The sequence below is a fragment of the Varanus komodoensis genome, unplaced genomic scaffold, assembly GCF_004798865.1.
Source record: "Varanus komodoensis strain SLA01 unplaced genomic scaffold, ASM479886v1 scaffold49, whole genome shotgun sequence".
Taxonomy (NCBI): Eukaryota; Metazoa; Chordata; class Lepidosauria; order Squamata; family Varanidae; genus Varanus; species Varanus komodoensis.
The window spans coordinates 4,336,525-4,350,379 of NW_025336072.1; positions in this window are offsets into that span (position 1 = coordinate 4,336,525).

Consider the following 13,855-nt stretch of genomic DNA (forward strand, 5'->3'; position numbering starts at 1 on the left):
TTTGTGGTTGCACAAGTGTGCACACACATGGCTGGACAACAGCAGGCAATCCCCTCTAAGGTGCCACTGGAACAATTTGAGGGAACTTCTCATAGCTGTCAAAGTAGACGTCAGGAAAGCAAACTTGATGGCCAGCTTTATTGATCACTGCAGAAAAGGAGGATAAAAGGCGGGGAGGAGAGCTGCAGCAAGCCTAGAATGCCTTGCTGTCATGACGGAGTGGGGAGAAAGGAGGGCTGGGGCGGAGGGCACAGTGAGCCGTATTGCTTGCCAGCATTACCATGAGTTGTTTCACACGTCACTTACTGCCAGGATGAGGTAGCAGGTTAAGCAAAAGCATCCACTGAGTTCTTTTAAGAAAGGTGCTTTGAGAGAGCACTTGTCCTGAACAGTACAGTAGATGGGTTCACATATAAGGCCAATCCATCACGGTGATGGACCCACAAGCACCCACAATGAGCCCAGCACATGATCACCTCTTCACCCCTTCTCCTCCCTTGTTCTAATGTTCTAAGGGACACCATGGGAAGGAACAAGTCTTCCCTCTCTGACAAGTCCCCTGCCCATTATCTTAGCTGAGACGAAGGTACCACTGCTACATTTCAAGCAGAAACTCTATTTGTGAAACAGGGTTTCTGCCTTGAAATGTCGCACCAATAACAATATTTCTTCCCTTCTCCCTCTTGCACAAGCAAGGTCTGTGCTCTGAATCACAGGAGGGAGGATGGGGTAAGTTGCCCAGATCTGGGCCAGTGGTGTGGTGGGGATGCAACCCCTTCAGCTGCTCAAGAGGGTTCCTGAACCACTGTGCAGCATTGCCCTCAGTGCAGTGCAGCAGCTGTAACCCTCAACTTCTCACAAGCTCTGTTCCCTAGCAGGATGTGGAGCGTGATTCTGCTCCACTTGGCCACCACAAATACAGAACAGCAGCATGGAGTGTTGTTGTTGTCCCTGACTGCTACCCAAGGCAGGAGGCAGGGCTCTGCTGTGCACCACTGGCCCAGCACGTGTGCCCAGCACGTGGTAGATCTGCCCCCCTGCCTCCTGCAGGAAAGCATCTCCACTCTGCACAATTGCCCTGAGTGGAGTTCAAGGAAGCTTCCAATAGCCTCCTCCAAGGGGGAAACTGACTGCTGGTTCTGGAATACTACCTGAATACCCTGTTAGTGAATCTCCCAAAAGCATCTGGTTGGCTTCTATTGGCAGCCATACACAAGCTCATTGAAGTCCATAATTCCTCAGTCAAAAACAATGCCAGCTGCACCTTTTAAAGTACCCTTTGAATATTAGAACCCTCAGAGTTCTTCTTCCATCCAGAAGTGTTCCTGATGCCAGGAATTGCAGAAGCATTCGGGGCAATTTCTTCCTCCTATTGCAACCACGCTTGAGGGAGCAGCCACATGGAGAAGTTTTCGAGAATTTCCTTACTGCTGTCCCCAATCCAAACTGCACATGGGGAAGCTTGCCCTTTGCTATAGTTGAGGGCTTTCAGCAAGGTAATTCTAAAGACTTGTTTTTAACTGAAGGAGCTACTTTTCAGTTCTTTTCCTGGATCGGACATTCTATGGGGGAAAAGTTAATTCTAGATAACTTCTTGTTCTGGCATTGTTCTGCAATTGATTGTACCAATGCACAGTACAACCCTGTTGATATAGAATTTGAAAAGCAAGTATTTTTCTACTCTTCCTCAGATTCTACCAGGGTATAAATTATGCTACATACAGAAGATACACAAAAGAAACATCTTGCTACAGTATGTAGGAAAAAGAAAGAGCATACAGAAAGTGTTTCCTCTTTGCACATATTTTTAACTTTCAGGATTAATGCACAGCATTTTATCTGCAAGGTCCAGTTGCCCTGACATTTCAATTTTCTTTCATACCGTATATACATATATATGTATATAGAAGTTGAACTAAATTTGGGGCTTACAATTGTCATTTCTCTGGCTATACCAGAGAATGAGGCTTTGGGGGTAAATAACCATTTTCATAAATGGGAACTACAATAATAGAGAAGCTATTCTACATGAGATAGCATTGATGGAGGGTCTTAACTTTTTCCCAGTTTTGTAAAAGGTTTGACAGAATGAAAACCTCAATAGGCAGACTCAAATAATTATGGTAATTGAGGTTTGCCCATGAAAAGGGGAATCGTTTTAAACTTAAAAAATAATAATAATAATTCAAGCTGGTGCCTTGAATACATTTTCCCCCTTTATGCATGTCCTGCAGTGCTCTGCATATGAAGCAGGTGGATAACATGAGTTTGGACGGAGACAGAAGAACCAGCCTTCATACAGCCATGACGGTATATGCAATGGGGTTGCTATTAAGGGTCGCTTGAAAGAGAAAACACACACAAACATAGACACAGTGCAGTTGAATGATAATATTTGGCTGAAATGCAGTTTTTAACAGGATTAAGACAGAATACATGGGCAGCATAAACATAGAGTTGCTAAATAGTGCCAATCATTTTTCAGAACATCTGTTCACGGGATGGGTTTCAAATAATTTGTCATGAAAATGGCCAAGTAGATGTCATATTATAGGGGCAATTCTAACACCACATCCATCTTAACAGCTCTGTAATAAGATGTAAAGCAACACACAAATTTTAACATTGTTTATTGGATTTTTGGCCAGAGAGAACCACTTATTGCAATTCCTTCAGCAACCCTGACATGTGCATGAACACAAATGTCTCTGTTCCATTCTTCTGTCAGAAAGCTCTTTGGAACTGGTTGTCTTGACTTGCATCCAATATTAGTCCTACTTAGTCATGATAGCAGTATGGTACCTCCAGGATCAGAAGCAGCTTGCCTCTGAATGCCAGTTGTGATGGAGAAAGCTTTTTACCCACAACAGTGTCATGCTCTAATCTGAGTGGTACAAAAATGTTTAGGGAATCTAACAGAAGGGCCTGACCAACATCCTTGCATAGACTCACTCAACTTCAAGTGAGACATAGAACAGGTGGTGAAAGTAAGGGAAGAGAGGAGATATAGAACAAAGCAACTAGATCTAAGAGAAGAAGAGTCACAGGACAGGTTGGGCCAGAACTGGATTAAGCTTCCAGGTGTTGGCCTGAGAATTAGGACAGAAGAGTTGGTGCTGTTGCTTCGGCTGTGGCTGGCTGGTAACCAGCACGGAGAGGTGTTTGGACAATCCCCTCCAGCTTTTGTGTTCCTGATTTGTCTTTACTAATCCAGCTGCTGGCCATTATGAAGAGTTAGCCAGCTTGCCGCTTATCAGACAGATGGACCATCCTAGAGGCTCTCCAAGCTCTCTATGGTTGTTTCCAATGCAAGGGAAGGTCCTGAGAGTAGCTGGAGGGTTCTTGATATACATATTGTAAGAGCTTATCCATTTGTCCTTGTTAGGTTCTCTCTCTCTCTCTCTCTCTCTCTCTCTCTCTCTCTCTCTCTCTCTCTTAATGGTCCTACTATTTGGCTCATCTCCAGGGTCTTCTTCAGCCCATACTTGGTATTACCTAGATTTCAAAGCAATTTATTTCCTTAATGACTATTCTCAGTTATGTACTCACCACTATAAAATACAACTTAATTTAAGTTTTCTGTTTCCATCATTTTAACAACAGTAGGAATGGTGTCAAAGTTAGCAAAATTGAAAACATAACCAAGGATAACTTTAAAACACTTAGGTAAAATCATGGGACTGAAAACAATTTAAAATTAATGTGTGTCCAGGACCATTCTAAGCCATTTTTACATGCACTGATGCTCTAAATCAAAGCTTGTAAATATAAAACTGTAAGCATTTCATTATGTTTTCTGAGCTTTGTAATAGTTTTGAGTTATATCCAAGTGCCTCAAAATGTATCCCTAAACTAGCACAGTTTTTAATGTTTACAAATAGTTTGAATGAATACCCAGTTTGAATATTAAAAAGTGACAGATTTGTTTATTAGCATTATATCCCACCTTTTTTCTTTTTCTTTTTTTTAAGACTTCAAAGCAGCTTACATCATTCTCCTCCACCTGCTCTCAATCTTATCCCCACAAAAATAACCCCGTGAGGTAGGTTGGGCTGAGAGCCTGTGACTGGCCCAAAGTCACCCAGCTGGCTCCATGGCTGAGCAGCGACTAGAATTCTGATCAACTGACAGAAAAAGTCAAAGGACTGTATAAGTTCAGTTAAGACAGAACATTTTCTAATCAAGATTTTTGGAACATATCAACAGGGACTGACTTCCAGCCACTCTTTCTCAAAATTCCTAACTGTAAACCATTCAAGAACACCACCTAGCTTGCCTGTCTTAGAAGTGAGCAACATGTTTTGTCCCTAGGACAGCATCTGGGGCTGAGCAGTGGGCTGGGAGACTTGCATGCATGCACATGTGTGTGCAAATGCATGTATATATGTGAACACATGGGATGAGGATGCAGGGGGAGTGACAGGCTTAAGCAGAATTCCCAGTCCTGGCTGCATCAGGGCCACTGCAGAGAAGGGAGGCTGGATCCAGACTAGGATCACTAATTTCCTGCAGCTGTTAGCAACGGGGGAATAGTGATGCCGCTTGCTTCCAGAACAATTCTATTGGAGAAGAGGGTGTGTGCAGAAGAGCCACAGCTGGCTGCTTTCTTCCCTGGCACAACCAAGCCCCCTTGGGTTGGCAAGACACCTTGGTCACTCCTAACAGGGGCTGCTAAGGACTGAACAGGCCATGGGTTCTGGGTTACCCACCTCATATGATCCTAATCCTTTCACCTGCATTACCTGTATTCTAGGTTCAAGGAGCACTTGCCCTATATCATGATTTTTGTCATTTCAAATCTTGCATTGACTTTAACATTAAATTTCACAGACTGCCAGGGCAGTTGGTCTTAACATCAGACTGAATGCTCAGGTCCTGCATATTTATGCACTCACAGCTACTGTAACATCACAGTTTTTCATATTGCAGTGATGCAGTTGTATGCATGCCCCATGGAAAGATGTTAAAAGTGTGAAGAACACCGCTGTATAGCCTTGGTCCTGATCCAGGCATAATTCTGCACATTATGATATATATGAAAATCTCTTCTACTTTCCCCTCAAATGTATGCATATCATCAAGCGGGGGGGGGGGGGGAGATGAGTGATGAGCAGAAGGGCTTGTATTCTCTTCCCCAGAAAGGACAGGGCTGTTTGAGATGCCTAAGCAAATCCAGGCTGGATGGTATTACTTACAGCCCTAGAAGGGCTGTGGTAGCTTTCAGGCTTCTGGGATCTGTGTTGTTTTCTCCTAGAAAAGGTGAGTTTTCTATGTCCCAGACTTTCAGACTATCCCTTCTTCCATGCCTTTCCATCAAAACTCCTTCCCTTGTTGGTACTACAGAGAAGATAAAAGGGAGACTTTTCTTCTGCTTGTACCCTCCTCCATCCACTGCCCACACAGCAAGAATAGATTTTTTTCCCCAAGGGTTTTCCAGAAACTTGTAGGAGCATGTGAAAGAATGGCACCCTATCACTTGAAGTCTGGAAAGGTGGAGAAAAGGAAAAAGGCTTTTGATTTTGTGTTTCCTACTACATCTGTTGCTTTCATGTGACCAATTCAAAGGGAAGGGGAACCAGTACTAGTAAGGATGATGTCCTGCCCTGAGTTCACAAAAGCCCATTCTCCGCATTACCTTCTCAATAATTGCCAGTTTCAGTCCAGGGGGTCAAGGCATATCTGAAGCTCCAAAATAATGTCCAATAAACAGAGCAGACATCTAGATACCAGTTACAATCAACAAAGTTGAGGAACACAGGTCATGCTGCTTGTTGTTTGCAACATGGAGCAGCACTGCCCAAACTAATTTATGGTCAGCTGTAACTCAGCACAGCTGGCTAATGAAGTTAGTGTGCTGTTTCATGGACAACGCCCCTTTTAGAGCGTTTGGATTATTGTTAAAACTGAAGTTGTGTGCTCCTTCCTTTTTTATGGGATGGATTCCCTCTGTCTCTGGCTTCTGCTCTTGAGGAACTACAGGGCGTGCCCCTAAAGGTCATGGCTCCTCTTCTAATGGAGGCCAGTCATCTGCAGCCATGACCCGTGTGTCTGATTGTGGCTGGGCTCACTGACCTGGCCTTCTTTGTCTGAGGAATCCTCTTCCAGGTAAGACATGACAGATGACTTTAAGGATGGGAGTGCATGGTGGCATCAGGATGCAGGGGCCTGTCTGTGAGAACTAGATACTATGGATTTTCCCATTTTTTTCCCCTTTGGAAAGACAAGAAAAATTATGTGCCAATCCAAACAGCACATTAGAGGACTCACCCATCCTTAGCTAGAACCCCAAGTCCACAAAAAGCTGCACACAAGGGCAATTATCAGCCATCCCATGAGCTGTGCTCTGAAATAACCTGCATATGCCAGCATGAACCTATATAACTACAAATCCAGCAGTATGGCTTAATTTGGAAGGAGGGGAAGCAGCTTAAACACTTTCTGGTCTACTGCAAATGATCTAGTGTGATTGACTGATCCTGGGTGACCTTCAACCCACTCTTACAGTACCATCAATCCCAAAGAACTGGATGAAATATTGTATTTCTGGACTCTTTTCCATGTAGGGTTTCAAAGCCATTTCATGGGGGACCTTGGGGGAAAAAACAAACAAGCTAGTCTTGCATATTGCTCTGCTAATGTGACTGCCATTCCAAGAGAACATGTGCAGATGAGTGCATGAAGCCAATGTGGATCTTGCCAAGAATATTTCCTTCCGTGGACATTTTAGAAGAGTTATTTATTAAATTTGTCATGTATTTTATTACTAAGCAGTGGTTTATGCTCTCATTTCTCCACTATTGATATATAGTCCTGAGAGTAATGCTAATAAAATGTAAATAGGAGTTCCAAAGGTCAAATTTTTCATAAATAACTTCATCATCCTTCCAAAGATGAAGGAGAATTCTGCAGTGGATTTTTAAAAGACCGTTTAACATTTGGTGTCTCTAGAACTTATGTCTTGGCACAATGGAGGATATAGGGCACTTTATGCTGGAAATCCTGACACATCACTAATGAATTTGGAAGGGAGGGGGATGATTTGAGAGGTAATTTGCACACTTAACAACAGACTCAAAGAAGAAGAAAGTTGGCTTCAGAAAGTTGTCAGTTTAAATTTGTGGTATTAGTTATGAAAAAGGAGCAGGCACAAATGCTAGAATTCTTGATCTGCATACTTTTAATTATTTACTATTTTGATTAGTCTTCTATGGAAGTTGGCAAGCCGAAACATTCCTTGTGAATTTGCAAGATTCAACATTTTCATTCATTTTCAAGTAGGGATGATTAGAACAGTGTCAGGAATTCAGTGTGATGGTCTCCCTTTCTCCTTCCTTCCTTCCTTCCTTATTTTCCACCAAATTGGCCAGAGTGACCCCTAAGTGGATTACAGTGAGTTAAAAACAGCTTACAAACTTGCTATGGTAAACAAGCAAACACCCACCTTTAAAACACTCTCTCAACTTATGCCTTCAACAAAATAATTAAATAATGGAAACCACTACCCTGCATTCTAACTGCAATTAAAATGAGAGCAGTTTTGAACAGTACAAAGTGCATATCTGAATAAAGGGAAACGTGAATAACAAACAAAGCTGCTCAGATCCAGCTGCATAACTTGTAAGAATAATATTTTTGCACTTCATGGAAAATAGCAAATGCATTCATTTTTCTGTCCACAATGACTACATGCATTCCATCCACAATGACTACTGTCCACAGTAAATCATGATTTGTCATGTTGGGTAGGTGCCTCTGCCAAAATTGAGCTTGCATACTACCCCTGTTCTCCTTCTCCAGCAAAAATACAAAAAAGAAATCAGAATTTTTTGTTTTAAAATTCACCACAGTTTAGAATCCTAATCTATGCTTAATCTTATCCAGGACTTGAAACATTCAGGTCCAACCTAGCACCTGCATATTTGACCCTTGCCCTTGATCCTTGATGGTCCAAGGTGCGGTGGGGGTGATTCCCTGCATCCAGAGGATTGTGAACGCCTCTCTAAGGGAGGAATCTGTCCTGGCTCACTTAAAGGAGGCTGTGGTTGGGCCCTTACTGAAGAAGGCAAACCTGGATCCAGTGGGTGCTAACAAATATCAGTCAGTGGCCAACATCCCCTTCTTGGGCAAGGTGCTCGAGCAGGTGGTGGCTGGACAGCTACAAGCACTCTTGGATAAAATGGACTATCTGGACCCAGTTCAGTCCAGCTGCAGACCTGGATATGGATTGGAAACTGCCTTGGTTGTCCTGTGGGATGACCTATGCCGAGAGAAAGACAGGGGGAGTGCACCCCTGTGGTTCTCTTGGATCTCTCAGTGGCTTTCAATACCATCACCCATAGCATTCTTCAGGATAGACTGGCCAAGATGGGTTTTGGAAGCACTGTTTTGCTGTGCTTCTGCTCCTACTTGGCTGACTGATTACAGAAGGTGGTGCTGGGGCAGAGTGGCTCTGCGCCATGACAATTCCACCATGGGTCCCACAGGTTCCATATTATACCTCATGCTAGTTAACATCTACATGAAACCTCTGGCCATCCAGAGGATTGGGCTGAGGTGTCACCAATATGCTAATGACACCCAGCTCTACCTCTCTTTTCCATCTAATCCAGGTGAAGCAGTAACTGTTCTGAACCAGTGCTTGGTCAAGGTAATAGTCTGGATGAGGGCCAACAAATTGAAGCTCAGCCCAGAGAAGTTGGAAGTGCTGTTGAAAGGTGGCTCCCTTGTCCAGATCAGATGGTTGATGTCCGTCCTGTCCCAGTTAGGGCTGCATGTCCCCTAAAGGGCAGGGTTCAGAGTTTAGGGGTGCTTCTGAACCCAGAGCTGTCCCTGGAACACCAGGTGGGCTTTTAGCCAGAAGCACCCTCCATCAACTTGGGTTGATTATTCCTCTCTGGCAACAGCAATCCATGCCCTGGTAGCCTCTCTACTTGACTACTGTAACATGCTTTACGTGGGGCTGAAAATGCTCCAGAAATTGCAATTGGTACAAAATAGAGCAACGTGTCTGCTTACAAGGACTGGCAGGTGAGATTGTATATTGCCAGTCCTGTACAATCTTTACAATCTTCAAGGTACAGCTTAGGACCTGAAGGACTGCCGCCACCCATATGTACCCACCTGTACCTTAAGATCATCTCTGGGAGCTGCCTTTGAAGGATGTGAAGAGGGCAGCTACTTGGAGAAGGGCCTTTTTGGTAGTGGTACCTCATTTATGGAATTCGCTCTCCAAAGAAGTATGCCTGGTGCCAACGCTGAACACTTTTCTACTTGCTCAGCATTTTAATATTTAAGCAATATTGTTTTAATTTCTATAGCCAGGGCTTTATTTTACTTTTGTTCTTGTTCTTGTTTTTATTTATTTTTATTGAGATTCTTATTGTTTAATAATTTATTTAATTATGCTGTAGATTGTTTTGCTTAGCTTTACTTATTATTTTATTGGAATGTTTTATTGATAGTTATTCTGTTTTAATACATTGTACTGTGTTTGGGATTTTATTGAGTGTAAACCATTTAAAGATCCAACATGGCTGAGTGAATGGCATGCAAATGTTTTAAAATAAATAAATATCAGTATATAAGAAGCTACAGCAGCTTGGAGGAATGGATCCTCCAAGCAAACTTTGCCTGGCTCACTTGTCTGCCTGGGGCATGATGCTTCAGCCTTCCCCTCAGCTGCACAGATCAGCTCTGTTTGGACTGCCTGCTACCTCAGCTGTACATCTTAGTACCTGTGGCCAAAGCTGCAGCATTACTCCCCAGCTTCTCCAGTGGTCTGCAGGTCACCCATGCTGATGCACCCCTCCCACTTCTTCATGAGGTCCTGTGGAAATTTGTGAAAGACCTGCAAATATGGAAAATGCCAGTTCCCTACTGGTTGTGCCAGATGCCTCGGCTCACCTTACACAATGTCCAGCTATGTAAATCAACAGAGCATTACATTCATAGTTATAGCTAAGGGGAGTCTGTTGTTTTATTTGCTAGAGTGTATTCAGTGTAAAAGTATCCTTTAAATAACAGGTTGTCACTTTAGTGTAATGCAAACTGCAAGTTCTTAAGAAAGTTTAATAACCACTGCATATGGCATTCCACAAATGTGATATACTGGTTGTAGCAGACCATGAAAATTTTCTTGACTAATATTTAATTTAAACAAGCAAGCAAGCAAGCAAAAAAAGACTGGAAAACTACAACTCTTCATATAATCTTTTGTTTTATTCGGTATCACATATATACTCAGTACTCAGTGCTGCTTGTGTAACCAAAATGGCAGTCTCTATGTGCAAGTGAGAGAGGTATTCTCATGCTTGAACAATGTCAAGGTCTGCAGAAATGCAAGAAACTTTTTAAAATTCCTGTAGGGAATGAATTCTCCTCCTGTCCTGCATACAACAACTTGATGAAGACTGAACACGCTCAGAGGGTATGAGGCTTATAGTTGAGAAAGCACAAGGAAGGCAGAAAATCAGGATGGGGAATGAACCTGAGTATTCCTGGTGAATGTCTGGAAAACCTGGGCAAAAGCATAGGTCCTTTTGTGGTCCTTTTTGTCTCTTCTTGTGTCAAAAACGTAGGTAACTTAGCAGGAAGTTAATGATGACACTTTCTTTTCCTTTTCAAATCAGGGGTGCTTTAGAGATTGCATTTTACATGTATGTATGAAATACTGCAGAATATTTATTCAGAATATGGTTGGACTTTTTTTCCAGCTATACTTATTGCCCAGGAACAGGGAGTCGCTAGTGCCAGAAAAGTTTGCTGCTATATAAGGCAATAAGCATTCCTTGCTCTGCTCTAAAAAATCTGAAAACAGAAAACTACCCAACTAAAGAAGATTGGAAAAAGAAGTTAGGTAAATATTCAGTAATGGCAAAACTAACTTGTTACATAAATAGAAGACACGCTGAAGAATTGGAAAGATAAATGGAAAGCTTATTATATACAATTTACCTAACAGAGCTTGTAAAATATCATCAGTGAGTTATAATTTTAATACAAATGTTTTGTTGTTATTTACAATCAATTTAAAAGGAATGGAAAAAGTCAGTATTACGAATTATAAATTAGAATAATTCTCTGTAAGTTTCAATTAAGTACTAGTAAATCTAACTGAATATAGAAGAGATAATTACTGACTTTTTCTGATTTTTTTAAATTTTAATATCATATGTAATACCGAAATATTACAAAGATCCCTTGGTATCCTATTCCACATGGTGGGCATGTCATGAGCGGAGCCGGCTGGTGCCGGAGGTCAGACTAGATGGCCCGGGAGACCCCTTCTGACTCACTCTGTTTTCTATGTTTCTATGTATTCCTTTTTCTGCATTTGTTTAAAATGAAAATAATAAAAATGATAATTATTAAATCTGTTTCTTTTAAAAAAATGCTGAGTTTTTGCAGGTCTCAGATCAAAGGCTACTTAACTGAAAAAAAAATGAACAAAGCTGAATGGTAGAATGAAAGTGAGCACAAGCATAGTGGGGACATGTATTGTTGGAGCGTTTCAAACTTCGCCCTCAGCCACTCTGTAAAGAAGCCATGGAGTGCTGGTTTGCTGGACGATGCATGACGCTCCTGACAGCCAGTCAAGTTCACCATGAGCTGTTCTTGCCCTCCATTCCCCTCAGTCCTCCAGCCAGTATCCCAGCATTGTTCCTGTTGGATCCCCAAGCCCTTGTTCTTCACCTCCCTGCTCCACCTGTTCGCTGCTCCTTTTCAAAAGTTTTTCGGAGCCTCAACGAAGAACAACTGTGGTTGTAACTTAAAAGGGGGGGGGGCTTATATTTATTTTCAAATATTGTGGTTGGATACACTAGGATAAGCTCCATTCTAAAGACCCAGTCCTATAGCTGCTGGACAGTCTGGATGGCCACAGGATCATTAGGAATTCCACGCCCAACCTTGACAACCTGGCCAGACCCAGCTGTGCATTTTGCTTGGAAGGAGGAGCGATTGTGAGGCAGCCTTTGCCCCCACTCTCCTGCTGTGCCGCAGATGCTCATAATCCCCCAAGTTGGGAGGACTGTGGGCAGCCTCACTGGGCTCCGTGGCCCACTTACATTTTGTCTTCTGTTTTCTGCTTGGGAAAAATAATCCGTAAGGTATCATTTTAAAAGGTTACCAGGAGTCTTTTTTCAAGACTCCTTTACATACCAGAACACTGGAATTTTGCTTTCAAATGGATTGTTGGAGCCCAAATAGGAACTACTTTAAACCCCATAACTAGCAACTACCTTTTTTTCTTCTTCCTTCTGGAAAAGACATGGGGCCTCTCCAAGATCTTCAAGGCCTCCACATTTAAGTTAAGGCCTTATCTGAACTGAGGGTTCTGCACCGATTCTAGACAAAAAAATGAAAAAAAGTTTCTGATACAGCTAGAAACGAATGCTTGTTTTGGCCCTTGGTTTTATTTGGAACCATAGGAAATAACAGCTTGTTGTTTGTCAAGGATAGGGGGAAAGCTGCCTTTGTAGAACACAAATAGCAGATTCTGTCTTGCTTGTTCATCTGGATATTGAGCTGCAATTTGTGAAAAGGATTTTACCTCTTATGCTCCTGCTTTCTAAAGGTGGTTGTTTAGAGGGAGCTTCACTGAGCTTTGGCTTGCTTTTAGCTCAAGAAAGGTATGTCCCCAGAGCTGCATGACCTCAGGTTGGCAGGTAATTGGCAGGAGGGCAAGGATCTTTAATGGGAGTAAAGCAGCATTGTCAGGACTCCTCTGGGATTCTGACAGGGTTATCTAACACATAATTATGTAACTTCAGGAATGTTTTCTTTTTCTGTAGGCCATTGTAGTACCAGAAAGAAACAATGTCACTGTTTAGAGCTTCCTTGCCCACTTCCTCTGGTGCTCTTTGTTTCTGGCTGACAACAGGCATTAGCTGATGGGACAACATAATATGAAGTGAGCTGTGACCACCAAAAGGAAAAAAGTGCAGGGAGGAGTTTCTTGTCTTTTAAAATCCCACTTGCAAGCAAGATGTTTCTCTGCAACTTGCCACATCTTTCACTGGCCATTGTCGAACAGTTGCTTTCCTAACATCTTTGGAACCACTGTAGAACGGGAGGGCCCAACAGCTTGGACTATGGCCATAGAGCATTGCATCTGATGTATGTTTACAGTCCCAAGAACACATCACATTGAAAAGACCTGAGAACTAGGCCATGGTCCAAAGACAGCGTATGAGTCTCTTCCAAGCTGCATTTAGTGGGGCTGCTGCTATGGCCCTTCACTTTGGAAGATTTGGGTCCACTGCTGTGTCTCTGGTTCTATACTGTTTGGAATCTGAACAGAGAGCAGCTTGGTGCAGAGGGGATGGCATTACATGCATTCTCCATCTGGGAACTCAGGTTTCAGTAAGGCTTTTATTGTAGTAATTCTATTAATTGGCTTTGAGCCTTTATGGTCCCAACATAAGTCAGTAGAAAACAGATTGCAACATATTTCTTTAATCAGGATCAGTCTGTGAGATCCAAACAGACATGGATTCAGAATAAGTTCAAGCAAGTTTATAGTTCCAACAAAGTAACAAAACCAGGAAGCATTTCGGCTTAAAAAGATATCGCATTCAGCAACCTCCATGGCCTGAGACTCTCATTTTAATACAGGGGAACAGCCATAAAGTTCGTTCAATCCTGACAAGGAATTCTAGCTCATGATGCTTCAGTTCTGATACTGCGATTTGTGATGTACCCCAGAAGTTCCCTGATCCACAGAGTCCTCCTTTGGCTACCAAGTTACCATGGAAGACATCCCTGGTCAAGGAGCAAGAGCCTCCATCAAGCTCAGGACTTCCAGCTGGGAAGATAAGCTACTACCTGTATCTCTAGCCACCACCTATCCCAGGTA